At 37.2% G+C, this 18174-nt stretch overlaps 1 protein-coding gene across 37 annotated transcripts in view; it reads right to left on the reverse strand.

Moving 5' to 3' along the window:
* The window catches only part of TENM3 (teneurin transmembrane protein 3), a 1291416-nt gene that overhangs the window by 346551 nt on the left and 926691 nt on the right, over positions 1-18174 (reverse strand). For 30 of the 37 annotated variants that reach the window (XM_038135908.1, XM_038135903.1, XM_038135939.1 and 27 more), the window contains one exon: positions 962-1210. The exons of the other annotated variants lie outside the window; for them this stretch is intronic. The gene's annotated coding sequence lies outside the window, so the exon portion shown is untranslated. The remainder of the gene's footprint in view (positions 1-961; positions 1211-18174) is intronic. 37 annotated transcript variants of the gene reach the window in all.

Below are 18174 nucleotides of genomic sequence, written 5' to 3' on the forward strand. Positions count from 1 at the left end.
AACCACAACCATGATGTTCCTAACACACACAAAAACTATTGAAAGAGACTAAAATGAATAGCACATTTGAGTAACTCAGCAGGGAGTTAGGGCACCTTACAGTGGGGACTAAAATACATAGGGAATGAACCTAGAAAGAAAGTCAGGGTTTAGGTCTACTACTCATGAAACAACTGCACAGTTATGGAGTATTCCCAAGTCATTGCACCTCAGAAAGAAAACCACACAAACACTTGAAGAGGAGATACATCTAAAACACACACACATAGCTAATATGAGTAAGTCAATACCAATTAAAAAGAAGGGATGAAAACCACTGCAATATTATTGTGACTGGATAGTTTTAACTCTCTTGGTAGCATGCAATATAGCAATCTAGATTTGTGCTGAGGTGCCTAAACAAAAGACAGAGCATATCTCTCCACATCAAAATGTCCAAGTAATATGATAAACATTGAAATAGAACAGTGGAGAAAACCTCCCACCATTTATTCTTCATACAAATAGATACTATTTGTATATGTGGACTGTAAGCACACATGCATCCTGTTAAAGACCTGGCTTTCAAAGTACATTTCATTTTTACCCCATTCCTCTAAGAAGAAAATATCATTGACAGAAGTCAAATAAAATAAAGAGAATAACTGATACCCCCCAAAATCTAGAGCAGATACAAATTATTGTTGAGTCATATTGTAAATTGCCTGTCCACTACAAGCTTTTAGAGTAATGCAACAAGGAAAAAAATGTTTTTCAATCACTGCCATCCATCAACTTGGTAAACAAGTAAAATGTATACTCTGCCATCTGCTAGCTATTAGTCTATGTAATCACAAAATATCATGTAATGTAATCATAAAAAACCACTATTATTACCTACTCTTTCAATTTATAAGCAAATATTTCTATCTGTCAAATGATTTTATGCTAGCATGAGGCTTGAACCTCCTGCGCTGCTTACCATCAATCTAGTCGTCAATCTAAGATAAATCTGTCTCTTGCTCAGTCCTCCTGCATTTGGGAAGTGCTCAGCATGGCACTGCTGTGTTTGATCCCAGAAGAAATCATATGAAGAGATGGGTCAGTAAACGATCCAGCTGTCAAGGGCCTGAACAGTTTAACAGCAATGGCTATGGGAGTAGTCTTGTTCTTGGTCAGACTGGCTTAGATGATCACAGTAGTCTTGCTCTTGGTCAGACTGGCTTAGATGCTGCCAAGAAAGAACATGATTCTCAGTTCTCAGATTATTTCTTTCTGCACCATATTCTAGTTACCCTTGATATTTATCTTTAAACATATTTCTATGAGAAATAGCACTAGAAAAATTACAGTTTTCTCAAATTACCTATTTTAAAGGTAGAAATAGCTGTTCCTAAATGATTAAGTCAGAGTAATAGTGCATTTTTTCCCACAGATTTCCAACCAAAACTATCCATTAGAAAGCAAACACATTAGTAAGAAACTCTGCAGCAAGACTAAGAAATACTGAAATTTTTTTCAGTGCTATGTACTACTAAAATATGTTTAAACAATGGAACTTGATCTTGCTCCTAGAAATTTCTCAATAAACTGAAAAGTCTTCACATAAAGGGACATTCACCATTTTTACCAGCTCACTGAACTTGCCAGAGTTAGTACACCATCAGATTAATAGCAACAAGAGGTTCAGCTGGCTAGAGCTAAGACACTTATTCCCTATTAACTACTTTTAATTTATGGCAGAAAACCAAATATTTTATGGCAGGGAAGACTCTATTTAAGCATATTCTTTCTCCCACCAGGCAAATGTCAAAACCAAAGGTTTTATGTAAGGGACACAGAAGCCATTATTTCAGCTGTACATGACTCCCATTTGCTCCTGAAGGCGATCCTCTGCCAACTTGAGGGCTAGAATCTGCTCCTGCAGTGACAGAACCAAGTGGAACAGCATACATGGGGAATACCTGGGGTGTTGGTGGCCTATCAGGGGTCACAGGAAATTAAAATAGCAACTTTTTGAAGATAGATCCACTGGGCTAAGATTGACTTTGGAACTCTGAATGGATAAGTCTCTCAAACTACAGAAATATATTTTCTTTCTTCAGATCAGCTGTTTCAGAGCTGATTTCCATATAATCTGTCAGAAACCTTGATTTTCTTTCACACCTTGGTCAATAAAATTCTGTCATATTCCACAAACACTATCAATACACCTTAAAGATACAGTCCAGGATCCCAAATCAATTAACAGTGTAATAAAACAGCTGCAGGGACAGGAGAGAGATTATGCTTTTAAAAACACAAGTATGAAGTCTGTAACACTGGAAAGAGGAATCTTCTTTGCATCTTGGGGCAAACACCTGCAGCAATTGGGATTTTCTTTGAGGCAATAGCCACTCAAGTCTGGCATCTGGTGCTGCCAATCCAGTTTTTGAGCCCTCAAAGTAACAGGGGTCATCCAAACTACTGAAACAAGAAGCAGACTCAACCAGACCTCTCAAACACATCTGTCTCCTGAATCTAAACTTGTCATCCTTTTCCAGGTGTTTGTTAAATATTTCTGCAGTTTGTATGGCAAACTCTCCTGCAATGGAGAGGAATAAAGAGTCCAAAACCCACATTTAAAAACTACATTATCCACGCTGCAAGGTGACCATGAAAAAATTCTGGAATGAAATGTGTATGATGCCAAGTGGATTTCCATTTAAAGCTAAATATTAATACATAAACTGAGATGCATTCTTTAAGTTTCATGCATTTTGATGTGATCTTTAATTATGTGTTTGCTGCAGAGTCCACGACTGCTAGCACAGGAAAACAATAGCGAGATTCTATCTGCCAGCATCACTCTCTCTTTTTCTCACTTCCTAAACTTTGTGTGTCTATTGTATTTGATTTTGATATCTAAATTTATTACATATAGGATTTATGAAATTTAAAAATTAATGCTGTCATAAAAAAGTATACATAAATAACAGAAATGACACAGTTATTTTAAGGTGGTTTCAGTCTAGGAGAGGTTTCATTTCTGAGGAGGTATCCTCTAAGTCTATTCAACTTGACCACTAATCACAATCTTTACATCAGTGACTGAAAATTTAAATGAAGTCTCCAAAAGCAAAGGCATTTTCTTTTTTTTTTCCTGGATCAATTCTGTAATTATGCCATATAGTATATGACACAAATAAGGAAATATAGTGATTCAAAGAAATGGAAGACTTCAGTAAATGACGGCACAATATTTTTCAATTAGACACAGGCACAAAGAGATAAATAAGTGGGGGGATGAAGGGCAAGGGGAGAAATGAAAAAAACAAAAATGAAACAAAAAACCACAAACAAACAAAAAAACCAACACCCCAATGACAAATCAAACCTTCTGGATTGTGCCCATTCAAATTCCCTCTGCAAAATTTTAAAACAGGCTCTTTCCCTAAACAGCAAAGCCACATGCCCTATAATACATAAGGAAAAGGGAATGTCCCAAGAGAAGAACATACAATGGAAATCTTCAACCAGAGAAGCTGACTTATGTTAACCATATGGTGCACAGTAAAGTCATAAAACAGTTTGCTGTCATCAATTCTATACTATTATAGAAAAAAAAATTAATTTGTTACAATACCTCTTATTTAGACTATCTAGGTATTTGTTTTTAGAATTCATAACTGCTGATCACTTCAGAAATTCTAAGACCAACTCCATAGAATCACACCCAAAAGGCTCAGTTTGTAACCATTGCTGGTGGCTGTAAAAAAGAATGCAGAAAAATGCCTGCTTGGCCATTTTCCTGCTGCATTAATACAGAGGGAAATTTACCTCTGTCAATGGTTGACACAATAAGCTGCCAGCACTCAAACTTAAAATGTTTACTAGGCTAACAAGGCAGTGATTCTTTGAACAGTGGCAGCAGAGAGGAGCACTGCTCTGTTGTCTAATGGTACAAACTTGACTTCAACAAAAATGACTGCTACGTCTGCCAAACTGGCCAGAGCAAGCTTAGGCAAGCGCAAGCAAAATCACCCTGTCCTGCACCATGTCAGAATGGTATGCATAAGAGACATGCATGTCAACATAAAACTGCTTCTGGGAAGTAAAAAAGAGGAAACCCAGAGGAGTGAATTGCTATTGACTCAGAATTGCATTTTGATCTTGTACTGGGGTGCTGGATACTCCAGTGATTGATTTATTGTACTGTTAAGCCGTAAGATATTTTGAAGACAAGGAAACAGAGGTATTTGACTGAAGAGATGGAAAGTGGGATGTGGTGTGCACAGCTCAGCCACCACGCAGGGCTGGAGCTACGGAGAAATCACAGCAGCAAACTGGAGGGCAAGCTGTCAATGCCATGGCTGAAGAGCAGGTGGCAAGGAGATGGAGTAAGGTGAAGTAAATGTAGAACCAGAATTCCGCTTTCTCCCTCCCACACTGCCAAGTGAATCTCCACTAAATTTATTACTTTTTACACATGAAAAGAAAACATAACTTAATTGCCAATTGAGAATGTGTATCTGCAATAAATATCAAAGCACATGTATTTCCTCAGCAAGAAAAGGCAGCATAACCAGAAAGTAAATTACAGCTATTAATTCACCACCCAAATTTCTGACATTATCCATTATATGCAATTCTACAGTGGATATGAGTTCATGACAAGTAGATATTGCTAAAGCAGCCCACTACTTTTAAGTGACAATGCTCTCACTTGAGACATCAGTTAGGGGAGATATAAATAATCCAAGTAGAGTTCAATTTCTTACATTGCAGTCAATATTTTAACTCTCCAGAACAAATGGCTAAACAAGATTTTAACCCTATAACAAATGACTATGCAGCATTTTAACCCTATAACAAATGACTGTGAACACAAGTGTAAAGTATCTTCCCTAGCTTTAGATGACTAAATAAGGAAGATGAATGTTGAAGAGTCTTGGATGCAACTTCAGCACACCTATTCATATTTTCAAGAAACATCATTATGAAACCAAAACTATGCATAAATTGAGGATTTACTTGCATATCCTTTAAGATAAAAATAATACTATATTATCAGAAAAAAAGTATTTCTATTGAGCATTTCAGATTCAATTGAGTATTTACTAAAAGTTTAAGTAATAGTGTACTTACTAGGACTATCTAAAGGAAAATTTTTTCATACAGCTAAATCTTTAAATCATCAACTAGTTTTGTTAACAACCCATACTCCACCTTTCTCAGCCTGGACTCACATAGCTGGTTGGAATTCTTCATGTACTAGATTTCCCTTTAACATTATGTATGAACAGATAGATACTCACATATTTGACAAAAAAATAAGAATCAACAGACTTTTAGCTGCACGATTGTTACAAACACACAGTATCCTGAAGATATCAGAAGGGTGTATCCAGGGATTCTCAAAAGTCCAAATGCCTGATTCCTACCTAATAGGGTCTTAACCCTTTTCTCTTGACAAGAGATTACTGAAACTCAGAATTGGGGCTGTGCTCCCATTTTCTAAGGCAAGATCCATGCTTGGCAATTCAGTTCAAGTACTTTGAGTTCAAGTGGCCTTTAACAGGATCAGAGACCAACAAAAAAAATCTAAGTATACCAGGTACATAGTTGCTGTTTGCTTTGTCCCTTGCAAAGGTGATCCAGTGACCTACCAAGTTAACCTTAGGTGAACAGAAGTGCAGTAGTATTTCACTATATCACAATCCATTCCAACTTCTAGGTTTATATTACAGAGAAGACTTAATTTCTACTACTAGTGTGAACAGGTATTAAAGGATAATAAAAAAAAAGTTTAGAAAAATACACCACAAAATTTTCTCTAAAAATATCTAAAATTAGTAACAATAATATTAGACTATTTCTTACAATATTTTTAAAACAGTTTCTCAGTCAATTGGTCAAAACTTGTGGAGCACAGTACATGGATGGGTTTTTCTGACACGTGTTTGGAATGACTAGTATAATTCACTAGTTGCAAGTTCCCCTAAGTCAGGGAAGTATACTAAACACACTGGTTTTGCTTTAAAAATATGTTCCCAAAGTACACACCCAAAGATATATTTTGGAAAAGACATACCAGACAGACTACATAAACACCTCCTCTCCCAACACTTTCATCGTAACTCACACAGACAGCACCTTAGACTTTCGAAGACATTTGCTATGAGGTATCAAGTAAACTAACTTCTTGTTCCTGAAAATACCATTTGCAGCGGTGACAGCTTTAGTTCCTTACACTTCATTAGCACTACAGTCAAGTCCCTTTCTTCAAAAGATAGTAGTGTTCATACCGAATGAAAAATAATTTTCAGAGACATGAAAAGTGATATAACCTTTTGGATAACTTTATCTTCAACGACCTATGCAATTTTGGAAGCTCCTGATTAGCTAGAGAGTTACATGAGAAAAACCCTACACCTTCCCACTTTTATTCTCCCTTCAAGAATACACACAACAGCAATTTCATGTTTTAACTAGATTATCAACTACTTTCAGACCCTATAGAGTATATTCTTATGAATAATATAATTCTCAAGCTATGCAGCTTGATGCACACATTACAACAGTTGGTTTCTTTTTTTTTTCTGAAGACAGCTGAAAATAATAGCCCTTTATAGAGATAAGTGCAAAAACCAGAGAGATGCAAGCTCCTCATCTCAGCCAAGAATGCAGACTCTGATCACAAACAGGAGAAACAAAACGTAAATGTATGTAAACTGTGTTATAAAGGTAACAACTCACCATCTCATGAGTTACAAAACACTCCCTCACAGCTCCAATATATAAAAACAGATGTCAACAAGTAAAATCCTAACACTGATTTAAAAGCAATTCACTATTCTTAGAGTGCATCAGTTTAAAAGCTCTAGATCAAAAACAAACAGGCTTGGTGTGTTCAATTAATCTGCATCTTACCCAGAAGTAAGAAATGAGACACCCAAGCCTGCATCCCCACAGCTTCGTAATGAGAATGGTTAAGGGCTGGAACTGCCTGCCAAGAGAGGCTGTGAAATCTTCATCCTTGGGGATTTTCTGAGTTTGACTTAACGACACCCTCAACCACCTGACTCCACTTTGAAGGAAGCCCTGCTTTGAGCAAGGGGCTGAACTGGATGACCTGAAGAATACCCCTACAAGTGTAATTATTCCTCAATTTACCATTCCACACACTGGAAAAACCTTTAATGAGACACTAACAAGAGCTGATAGAACTACAAAATATACATTCATGACCCGAATTATAAGTTTCCCAAACAAGAAAAAAACAAAAAAAGAAATTATATACTACCCTAAAAAAGGTGATTACTGGTCAAAAGTCAGATGGAATATATTTCAGCGAACTAATAGAGATGCAGTGTTTTGACAGTGTTACCAAGAAAGGACTGCACGTCCCAGGAGGTCAAGGCTCTGGAGAGACTTTGGCACAGTCCCTCTCCCTGGCCACAGTGGGAGACGTCCCTATTCTTCCCTTAAATTAGGCATTGCAGTAGAGGTGATTAAGCCTCCTAGTAAGAGCCTGACCTCACAAAATCCTGTTCATTGTATCTGCAGTGCTTCACAGTGCTCCAAAACTTGAAGATATTCTAGATTAATCAGTCATACCACAAGGAAAATGAGTGAAAGGGATAGCACTAAAACACAGTGATTCCAGATTAGGGTTTTTACTTCACATAATGTTAAAACAAATCTATGCACATGCAAACAAAACTGCAAAGGCATACTCATTTCCCCGCCTCAGTTTCCTCAATAGCAATAACAAACTGCTCAAGCCAAAGATATTTTGCATATCCAAGCTTCTCTTAACATAGCTTTTTCTTGTCCTAAGGGAATTTCTCAGCTCCCCTGAGGCCGTACTGAACAAATTTCTCCTTTCTCCAGGTATTTCCCAGTGCTTTGGGAAATACTGCTCCCATTAGAATTCTTGGTTCCCTTTGTATGATGCCATGTAGATCAGAGTCACAAATGTCTTCTAAACCTCTTAAGAGATGATTAACTGCCTCTGAGTTCAAATGTGAAAAACCAGTCTAGCCAGTAGCTACTCCTTTGTAAAAGATGCTCCTTTTGATAATAATTTTTAAAAAGGCAAACATTAACATCATTATTAGGCCCACGCCAGGTTTTGCACCCCATCACTTGTGGGTTTTATTTCCTGTCGTGTTTTCAGCCCAACAGTTGTCCGTTTTCCACCACCTCGCAGCAAACAGCATCAATACGCAGAAGACATGAGATTACCTGACACAGCATCCTTTCAGCCACACACTGATGAGAATTACAAGTATCACAGAGTCTAATGACGTTAATTAATTTTGTAACAATTTAAATCAAAGTTGCCACTACTTCTGTCCATCCCCTTTGCCACGTCCACAGAATTCCTCCTTTGCACTGGCATTTCAATGATTGCAAGGTGCACAGTTTCAGAAAGAAATAACAATACTGAAGGAAAACTGAGGAGCTTAAGGTTAACATTTGCTCTACTCAGCACCCTGTACCAGCCTTGATTTGTTTTATATAAGCACAGGCAAGGATACAAGAAAACAGTCCACCCCTGCCTTACTTTTGCTTAGACAACAACAGAACACCAACCTCACAAATGTGAGTTATAGTTTAAAAAAAGAAAAATACATCTTTTTTATTTTTCCAAAAGTAGAAGTACTCAGTGCATCTATATCAGCATCTCCTCCCTGAAACACAAAATTGAATATACTGTGCCTCCCTGAGTTTTAATTTTTCTGTAAGTATTTATTGAATCCCTAAATAAAATTTTTTTGGCTGAATTTCAAGCCAGCTGTTTTTTTCAAGTTGAATTGCATGGTTTTTAACCCCTTGGTTTACACTTGTAGCTGGATGCCAGGGAAAAAAACCCCAAACCAATTTATTTCATCCATTACAGAACCAATCAGAATGAATGCCTATAGTCTGTGAAACAAGAGTCGTTTTTACTGAAATTTCTAAGCTTCTTCTGCAGCTTATTTTTTAATCTTTTCCAACAGATTTTTTTAAGAAGAAACTTTAAAAGGTTAATGTCAATCCCATTATTTCAAACAGTCTTTACACAACTTAAGAATGTTGCCATTCAGTGTTGCCCAGGAATCCAATTAGACTCCAAATCAGAGTATCCAAATTACAAAAGCACCATAAAACCTACTGTGCTGCTGCTGACAGCATGCTAGATGATCACGTTTGGTATGCATTTTAGGAAAAAGTTAATTCTCATATAGTTTATATTGTACTATATTCTGATTCCACCTCCCCTGCCCACAACTTAGCTTGCACAGATATTCTCCTTTACAACAGTACAACTGTGAAGTCCCAATTAGACTGAATAAATCTGCATGTGATATTTTAGCCCATTCATAATATTGAAATAATTCTTTGAAGTACTGTGCAGGGCCATATGGTATTTTACCCAGTTTCATCATTTGTGCAGAATAGCTTGCAATGATTTGTTACACAATATTCTGAAATACACTGCAGCTGTAGTCTGCAGGAATATAAGCTTTCTCCTTTTTTGCATTACTTATTAGGATCTCAGGGATGCTTTAAAAACCTTAGTAGAAGATCCATTCATAAGAGCAATAGGTTCCTGAAAAATCAGCTTTTATCCAAGAGGGAAAGAGATGGAAAACGAAGTTAAAAATGAAGGTGTACAGAATTAGTTTTATGGTTTCTCTTTAGATACGTATAGCTCTTGAAATAATAGAAATCTTGGAATTAAGGAGATGGGTATCACCTAGAGATATTAGTATGCTTGGGACTATGTGCAAGCTTAATTTCATTAAAAGCATTGTCTGTTACGCTTCCCCCCACCAGCACTTCCTTCATTAAGCAAAGCAGTCAATGACTTGAATTTGCTTTAGCATTCAATGCACACTGGATGCATGTGTCCAACTGCCTTGATTTTTTAAAAAAAGATGAACCTATCAGAACCTCAGTGTGATACATTAACAAGAATGGATTCATTAACAATCTTCATTTAAAAAGTACTTTTTATGTACTCACACAACAAAGGGAATTGTTTCTGCTCCAGCCCATTCACTCATCCTTTCTAGTGCTGCCTTTGAAATTCCTTTCAGGAGTCCTCTGGAGTGGAAAGTTCTATACTGCTGTTACCAGGCATCCCTGCATGCCGTTGCATGCCACTTCCAAAATGCTATGCACCCTTTTCCTTAAATACAAACTGAAAGTGCTTGGCACCATGGAAAAAAAAAGCCTAAACATATCTTTTTTAGACTTCAGTTATTCTTTTCACCTGTCTGCACTGTCAGGCTTTACAGGCAGTGTGATTTGCAAGCCATGAGGAGGTTGTGGTTTGTGTAGCAGACGGGTCTGGGCAGGCTGGCAGCTGCAGGTAAAGCAGCACCACTGCCCCACCTCTACAGATCTCCCCTGCGCTCGATGACAATTACTCACAGTAGCAAGGCAAGCAGATGCACCAAAGCAAAGCTACCACAGTCCCCAGCCCAGCACATTCATTCACAGGGTTAGAAACCTCCCAAAATATCACTGAATGAAAATCATTCCTTAATGGCAATGCAGTCGGTCAGACTCTATACTACATGCTGTAATTATTAAATCATTCTGTAAACATAGGTAAGAATAATTTTGGATAATTTTAATAATAGTTAAAATGAAACACAACGGTGAAAATGAAAAAAATGTGAACACTAGTGAATATATATAGTTAGAATATAGTTTACAGAGAAGACATCTGAGCACTGCCTGTGCAAATTGCAGATAACAGAGCCTTATAAACAAACTGGCAGGGATGGTAGGAAAATGCTATTTAAAGACAACACAGAGTCCTAGAATATTACCTGTAAATACATACAATAAGTAGAAAAAAAAAGGTTTATCAACCTTACCAAGGAAATCTGAGATAATGCAGGAAGGACAGAGTAATGTTTCAGGTATTTTTACGATTTTGTTCAAACTGTCCAACATTCCATAAATTAATCCAAAGCAACATTCCCTCTTTATTTACAGGTGCATTATGGTGTGCTTATTCTAACTGTGCACATGGCGATGTATGTAAGCATGGTTACAGTTTCCAGTCCTATGAGTCCTTTGTGGTTACCGACTAAGCAATGAATTTTATTACTATAGTGATAAAGCTCATGTATGAATCTTACAAAAGATGAATGACCTCATTTTTCCTCAAAGGGGAGTTCCACTGCTACAAGAGCGACGGCTGGCAAAATAATTATGCCATCAAAAGACTAAACTGATTCAGCTGGAACTCAAGCTCTGTCAGTAATGCTGCTCACGAACATTACTGAAAACACTTATGATCCTGGCAAAAATGGCATTAGAAGACTATGACAGTTTTTCAGATCGGTAACATTCCAGAAAAAGCTGAGTGAAGTTAGAAAAAGAAATAGTGGGAGAGATGATTCACTTGATCCAAAGTGAAATTTGGAATTTATGTAAAAGGATACATTCATACACTGGCATTAAAAATTATTAAATCTCTAAAATCCTGCCTCTGGGGAGGTATCCAGCAAGCAATTATAAACAGGAGCAATACTTGTTTTCAATTGATTGCACATTTAAGCCTTGAAATGTAAAAGTTAAAGCCTGCAAAAAACCCCATGCATTAGTTCTTTTATGATAGAATTTATTATGATGGCAAATTCTACCATGCACAATGGTTTTGTGTACTTGAAATAGTATTTCCAAGGAACACTGATGTATAGCATCTGAACACTCACAAATTAAAGAATGCTTACGATGGTGTTACAAACAAATAAGAAACCCACTGGGCAGTTACTTACAATGAAACACAAATTATCCCCCCCAATTTACAAAAAGACACAGTTATAAGTGAAAACACCACATACAATTAGGCAGAATGCTAAGAAGTTATTTTACAGGTATTACTAATAGCAACATTCAGTTTTTTAGCATTAAAGAATAACAACACTAAACCCTCCCTTGAAAGTGATTGTTTCCATTGTTGAAAGATCTGGAATTGAGATTTCAAACTTAACCTCTGACTAAAAGATATCAAGTCTTTTTAGGTCATGGGGTCCTACATGAGGTCTCTCAGAAGAAAGCATAAAAGTCCTAAAATAACAAGCACACACACAGGTTTCTCTTAATTTGCCCTGTTGGATTCCCATAATAAGGGCTTAATAGCTCCAACCCCAGAGCAACTCTGCAGTCATCAACAAGACCATTTACCACATGATTTAGCAAACGTGTTTCCAAGACTTTCATTTACATGTGCTACACAGAATTGAAATTAATGTAGGGCAATTTATGAGCAATATTATTCTGGGATTCATAGCTCTTTGCATATCCGATCCAAGAAAGAATCTCAATTTCCCAGAGGCCTAGACAAGTCTCACAGCACCATCCTCTTCCTCACCATTGTGCTATGGGAAACCAGTCCAGAATTGTGCCCTTTCCTTTTCCAGACCAGGATTTGGGTTTGAAGAAAGACAGTGAAAAAAGTAATAAAATGTAGTCCCACTGACATAAACCCATGGTGAAATTCACACTGTTCGCAACACCCAAACAAAATAGGCAGCCACCTTTCAGAAAATGCGCTCTCCTTACCCCAGATTACTGCGTCTGTCTGGGAACTGGAGCACCATGCAGACATCTGAGTAACAGCTCAGCTAATTGTCAGCTCTGCCTTCCTCTGTAGCACCACCAGCTAAGCATTGCAAACAGCAGAAAGCACCAATGTAAGGCAGTGTGCTAGCCGAAATCAGAGATACCCAGAAGATTGCAGAGACTATTTAAACCGATGGATCAACACGGCTCCTGGCTCTCCCACTCACTCTACTTTTTCCACAAACTTGTATGAGGGGAATGTACAACCACCATGCAAACTGAGAGGCGAGGGCAGGAACCTATTTTAATGGTCTCTCTTCCCCACCATCTTCTCGACACTTACCAATCCATATATATTAGGTCTTCCCATATAGCTCTTGTGTGATCATATTACTCCTTAAAGAAAGTAGAGTCCTCCCACAGAAGACACCCAACTCTAGCTCAAGTCTTCACTGTACTGATTAGCTTATAGATCTTGCAACATCAACTTCAGCTCAGCCTTCAGGTTGCTTACATTTTTCTAACCCCTCTCCCTCAGCTTTAAGGCAAGGAGATCTACTCTAACCTTACATATATTTCTTTAGTGAAATGACAGTCATGGTTAGTGCATGCTCACCGCCCAGGTTTTATTTAGTTTATTCCTCTGGCCCATCAGCAGTAATTGAAATATATCCAATTAAATGTGTCCACACAGAATAATGGTCTGGTACTTCAAATGAATGTCTTCTGAAGAGCAAAGCCTTCTCTTTTAACAGACTGTCAATTGATTTTGTTAAAATTATTTCATTCTGACCATATTCTAAAGGACTGAAAACTAAGTACAAAAAAACCTTACAGTCTTTTCCATGATCTCATAAAAACAACAAAAAAAAAAGATTCAGTGGAGTTTGAGGTCACCGTACAAGACCTAACTTGATACAACCTTCCATGTAGGCAATGAATTACTGATAGTTACCTTTGCAAGCAGAGTTCTCCAAGCAGTGCCAAATCTATCTGGCACCGTTTCTGCTGGAAAGGAAAGTAGCTGTTTATTTCACATGAGGAGTCATCAGAAGTCTTTAAAAACCCACACTTGTCCAAAAGGACACAAAATGGAAGGAAGTTAGACCAGTGGTGTCTCCCTATGCGCCCAGAAAACCCACATGAACCTTCAACCCTAATTTGTATTCTAGACATCCTCCTATCATCATCTTGACATGTGTACTTCTAGAAACAGAATAATCTAATTAGCGTTACTTAATTTTTAGTCTTTTGGTACATCACCTTCCACAGTTTTTCAAACACCTCTCATTACAGCACTGAAATATTCGTGACTAGAAGGACAAAAGAAAAACATCAACAGAAAGCAGACGTGATTTTTATCTTCTCCTCTTAAAAACTAAAAAAAAAAAATTGAGCAAACAGGAGAGGCAGGAGATAGGAAGCAACAGCTTAATAAAAATTAATTTGTTTTCAGAGAAATAATAGAAATAAATAGTGCAAGATGGATAAATGAGCTGCCATCTGCTTCTGTACTCAGCAGCACTTTGGAAACACAGCTACTACAGTGAAGTGTTTTGCAAATACTGCAGCAAAGAGGACAGTATGTAAACTGAGGGGAGTGAGGCAACAAAGCAACACTGATATCCACTCATCTGTAGGAGTTTCTTACATGTGTCACCTTTCTAATCACAAAGCAGAGAATCTCTTCAGATAATGTAAGCCCCGCGTGTGTTCTGGATCTGCACTCATGCAGAAGCATGATGCTCCTACACCTGCTGATACGCAGAACTACCCACACAGAATATCTACTTTGTCCAGAAGCATTCCTAGAGAACCTCAGAGTAACATATCCCTGCACAGAGAAGCATCTACAATTTTGGTTTCAATTTCCTTAAAATACAACTACTCTGATTACAAGCAGACAAATGGAACAGAATAATTATAGAGTACAGAAGTGTAAACACTAGCTCCTTAGTTTTTTGGAAAAGTATTTTTCATCTACTTTTGTGACAGATTATTAGCTAATTTACTACATGTGCTACCAATCAGTATAATTATATGTATATATAAAACTATTAAAAATGTGTAAAAATTTATAACTATCTAACTATACTAACCATCCAGAGATGTAATTTCAAAAATTTATTTCTCCAGGTACAAATTCCACTCAACTGGCCTCTGTCTTAGTGACTGATAGATAAGAAAATGACCAATAGTATATTCACCCATCAGTTTCTCACAAATGGCAATTGCCCAAAGAGCAACTTTTGTGACTTCAAGCAGGTCACAGTTATGCACATTGGCTCATATTTCTTGACTGTTTCTGCTTCCTGTTCCCAAGGTATGACACCAAGAAATCCTAACACCTCAGAAGTTATGAAATACTGCTGAATTAGCAGCACCACAGAGTTACAGAGATGCATAAGTGCAGACATGCAGGAAACAACTACATTTAAATTAAATTTCAAGGTCCTCTTAAAAAAATTCTAAAAATTCATCGAGAGGCATACCACGTTAAAAAAATTTAAAAGGAGAAAATGAAAAACAGAAAAGAGCTAGGAAAAAATGCTAGCACATACAAGTACAGGCAGCAAGAATACAGCAGAACACGCTTGATTTCTTTTGACTGTTCTAAGTGCTCATATGCATCAGATCCTCCACATCTCTCCTGCAGAGCTCCTTTTTCTCACACCACGTCTCAGGTTCTGGTGAAATAACTCTCCTGTATCGTGTTTGTTTTCACACAAAATACATGAATACTGGACTTCTAGACAAACATGCAGATGACTTTTATAATTTACATCAACTTAACGATCTGGTTTATCTCAGGTTTAGACAACTGTAAGAATTACCATTTCTGGATAGTGTCTATTCACTCTCTGTGAGGAAGTAGCACTGGACTCTCCCATGACTTTTTCTAACTATAAAGAAGAATCCTCTTAAAATGTCTGGCTCAGAAATAATGGCAGAATTTCTAGACAGGAAAAAAAAGGTCACATTTTATTTTTTGATCAAAAAATTCTAATACAAGTAATAACTTTCAAATCAAGTTATTTTTCCCTGCCCTGAAAATAATTACAATGAAAAGAAGTGTCTCAGACAGTTCAGTCATTGATGATTAAGGCATTTACAATGCGTACAACTGCTGAAAGCAAAATCGGAAAGGACAACAAATCCATCCAAACAATCTGGTGACATAATACTAAATTGCTACTCTAAAAATTCACATCATTTGTTATCTTCGAACCTTTCCCTTTAATTGCAATTAACACTACATGAATGGAGCTGGCTTGGACTGTGCCCACCCAAGCTTCCAGAAGTATTCTAAAATTATCCTTTTACCCAGTTTTCATGGTAAACCTTATTCAAATTAAACAAGTATAGTAACAAAAAGATGAAGGAATTCTGGGTTCCAGAAATGGTATGAGAAAGCATTAGTCCTGAAAGAAAAAAGTATTTCTCAGGGTATGCCAACCTTGAAAAAGCTAAATGCTGGAAGGTCAGCTTTAGGTCAATGTACACCTCATTCTCTACACTGCAACACAGGAAAACAAAGCTCCCAGGCTCTTCTTGAGAGACAGCTAGGGCTATCAAAGAGACATCTGCAGATTTCTTAACAGAGACACTGATCTAAATCAAACACTCCTGGATGCAAATGGAGCATTAAAGTCAGATGACTTATGGAGAAGTTCTAAATTTATCATGGAAAGATAGCAGCAGCTTAATTAAGGCTGTTATCAGCTTCCACTATGAATATTTGCTATCAGCTCTCCAGTTCTCGCCTCAGACATCTGACTTGATTTAGCAACTAATACACATTAAAGACAGAGTTCAGTACTTATGGGAAGATTATGTAAAAATACACATTTGTCAAATACCAATTTTCATATCTTTTACCATGAATTACTTATTTCTTCAAGTAGATTTGCACAAAAAGTAATTATTTTATTTAAAACACACTGTTTTTGATAGTTTAACTGGTGATTCTAGTGACCTGAAAAGGAACATTTAGTTCACAAAGGTATTCACTCATAGCTACACAAGTTTGCTTTATTAATTTAACTCCAAAGATTTTCAATAAGCAGAACCAAGCATTGAATTTGTGAATACCTCACAATTTTACAAGATTACAAGAGGTCATAAAAATTACTACTGGGTCTCTCTGTACTGAGAGTTACGTAAGCTGTTCCTTTGTTCTGCAGATAACGGAGCTCTCTGTGTGAGCACTATTCTATCTTGAACACTGGCAGTGCACACATAATTGCTAACCTGCTTCCTTTAGTTAAGGCTCCTTTTATCCTTGAAGTCTATCTTTTCTCCACCTTTTCTGCTTCATCATCCTTGCCAAGAAATCCAGATGTTTACAAAACCAGATTACAATTTAATAAAAATTTGCACAATTTTTAAGTGTTCAGAAAGCTTGACTGAAAAAAAAAAAAAAGAAAAAAAAAAAGGCAGTTGGAAATGACTGAGATTTTTCCTGTTCTACAGCATTTTTGCACCCATTTTGTGCAACACATGAACTTAGCCCCTGAAAAGCCAGTAGGCTGCACAAGACAACAAAAAAGCGAAGTACTAAAACACCGTTACAAAATTATCATCACTTGGAAACCAGACATGATGTCCCAAGGTGACACTGAAAGGAAAAAGTCAATGGTGGATGTGGCCTGTTCTATCATAGCCCTGCTGTCAGCAGATTCTCTCTAGGAGTAAAGAAACGAAGGTGATGTATTGTTGCAAACCATGTTCCTTACAAAAAGCAAGCCCCAATCCTTCAAGGTGATCTATGAAGCCAGAGATACAGGTTCTTCTTGCAGTGAAAAATTAACGTGCACGAGATCACACTGCAGTCACACGTTTCTTGTAATGTTATTTGCTGATAATCCTTTAACAATTTTAAAACTTCCAAAGGAATATGGGTGTTCATCATTAGCCTTATCATTATCACTGGTTTTGCAGTGCAGCAGTTAAAAACAGACAAAACAAGCATGAAAGAAACTATAGGAGGAAAGAAAAGTGCTTTTAGAACAAAACTGAACCAAAGTTTTTTTCAAGAAGCAGCTAGAGCTACCAAGTGAAGATTGAATACTTGCTCATCACATCATTTAGAGACCTCTAAAGGAAACAATTTGCCACTGTCAAACAACACTAAGCACTCGATGGTAACATCTATATTTAGGCTAACTCTTTTAAATATAAAAGATGGTGGCCTTTTTTTTTGGTCCCTGAAATAATCTAACGAATTCATTTTCTGGAGGAGGTTTTTATTACTCAATAGGGAGAAAGTAATAACGTGCCTTTGCCAAGTGAAATTATCAGCATATTGGTCAAAGTCAGAAACCTCCCAAAACATTCCTCTTCTGTCATCTGCCACACCAGAAAAATTAGTGAACTAATGACAATAATAGCTTAATGTGGTCTTGCCAACACAAGGCAAGTCCCACACTGATTTCAAGGGAAATAACAGTGGTGTACAGGAAACCTTGAGAGACAATAAATTTCTGAAAGCCACTAACAGGTTCTTGCTATTCTTGGTAACTTTCACAACATCTGGCTCATGATACCTATAAATCACCTTTAAGTGGAAAGCCTCACAAACCAGCCTAAACCTCAGACCCAGAAGACCCTAGACCATAGAATAACAACCTCCTCCTGTCA

This window comes from Motacilla alba, chromosome 4, assembly GCF_015832195.1.
Source record: "Motacilla alba alba isolate MOTALB_02 chromosome 4, Motacilla_alba_V1.0_pri, whole genome shotgun sequence".
NCBI classification, from domain to species: domain Eukaryota; kingdom Metazoa; phylum Chordata; class Aves; order Passeriformes; family Motacillidae; genus Motacilla; species Motacilla alba.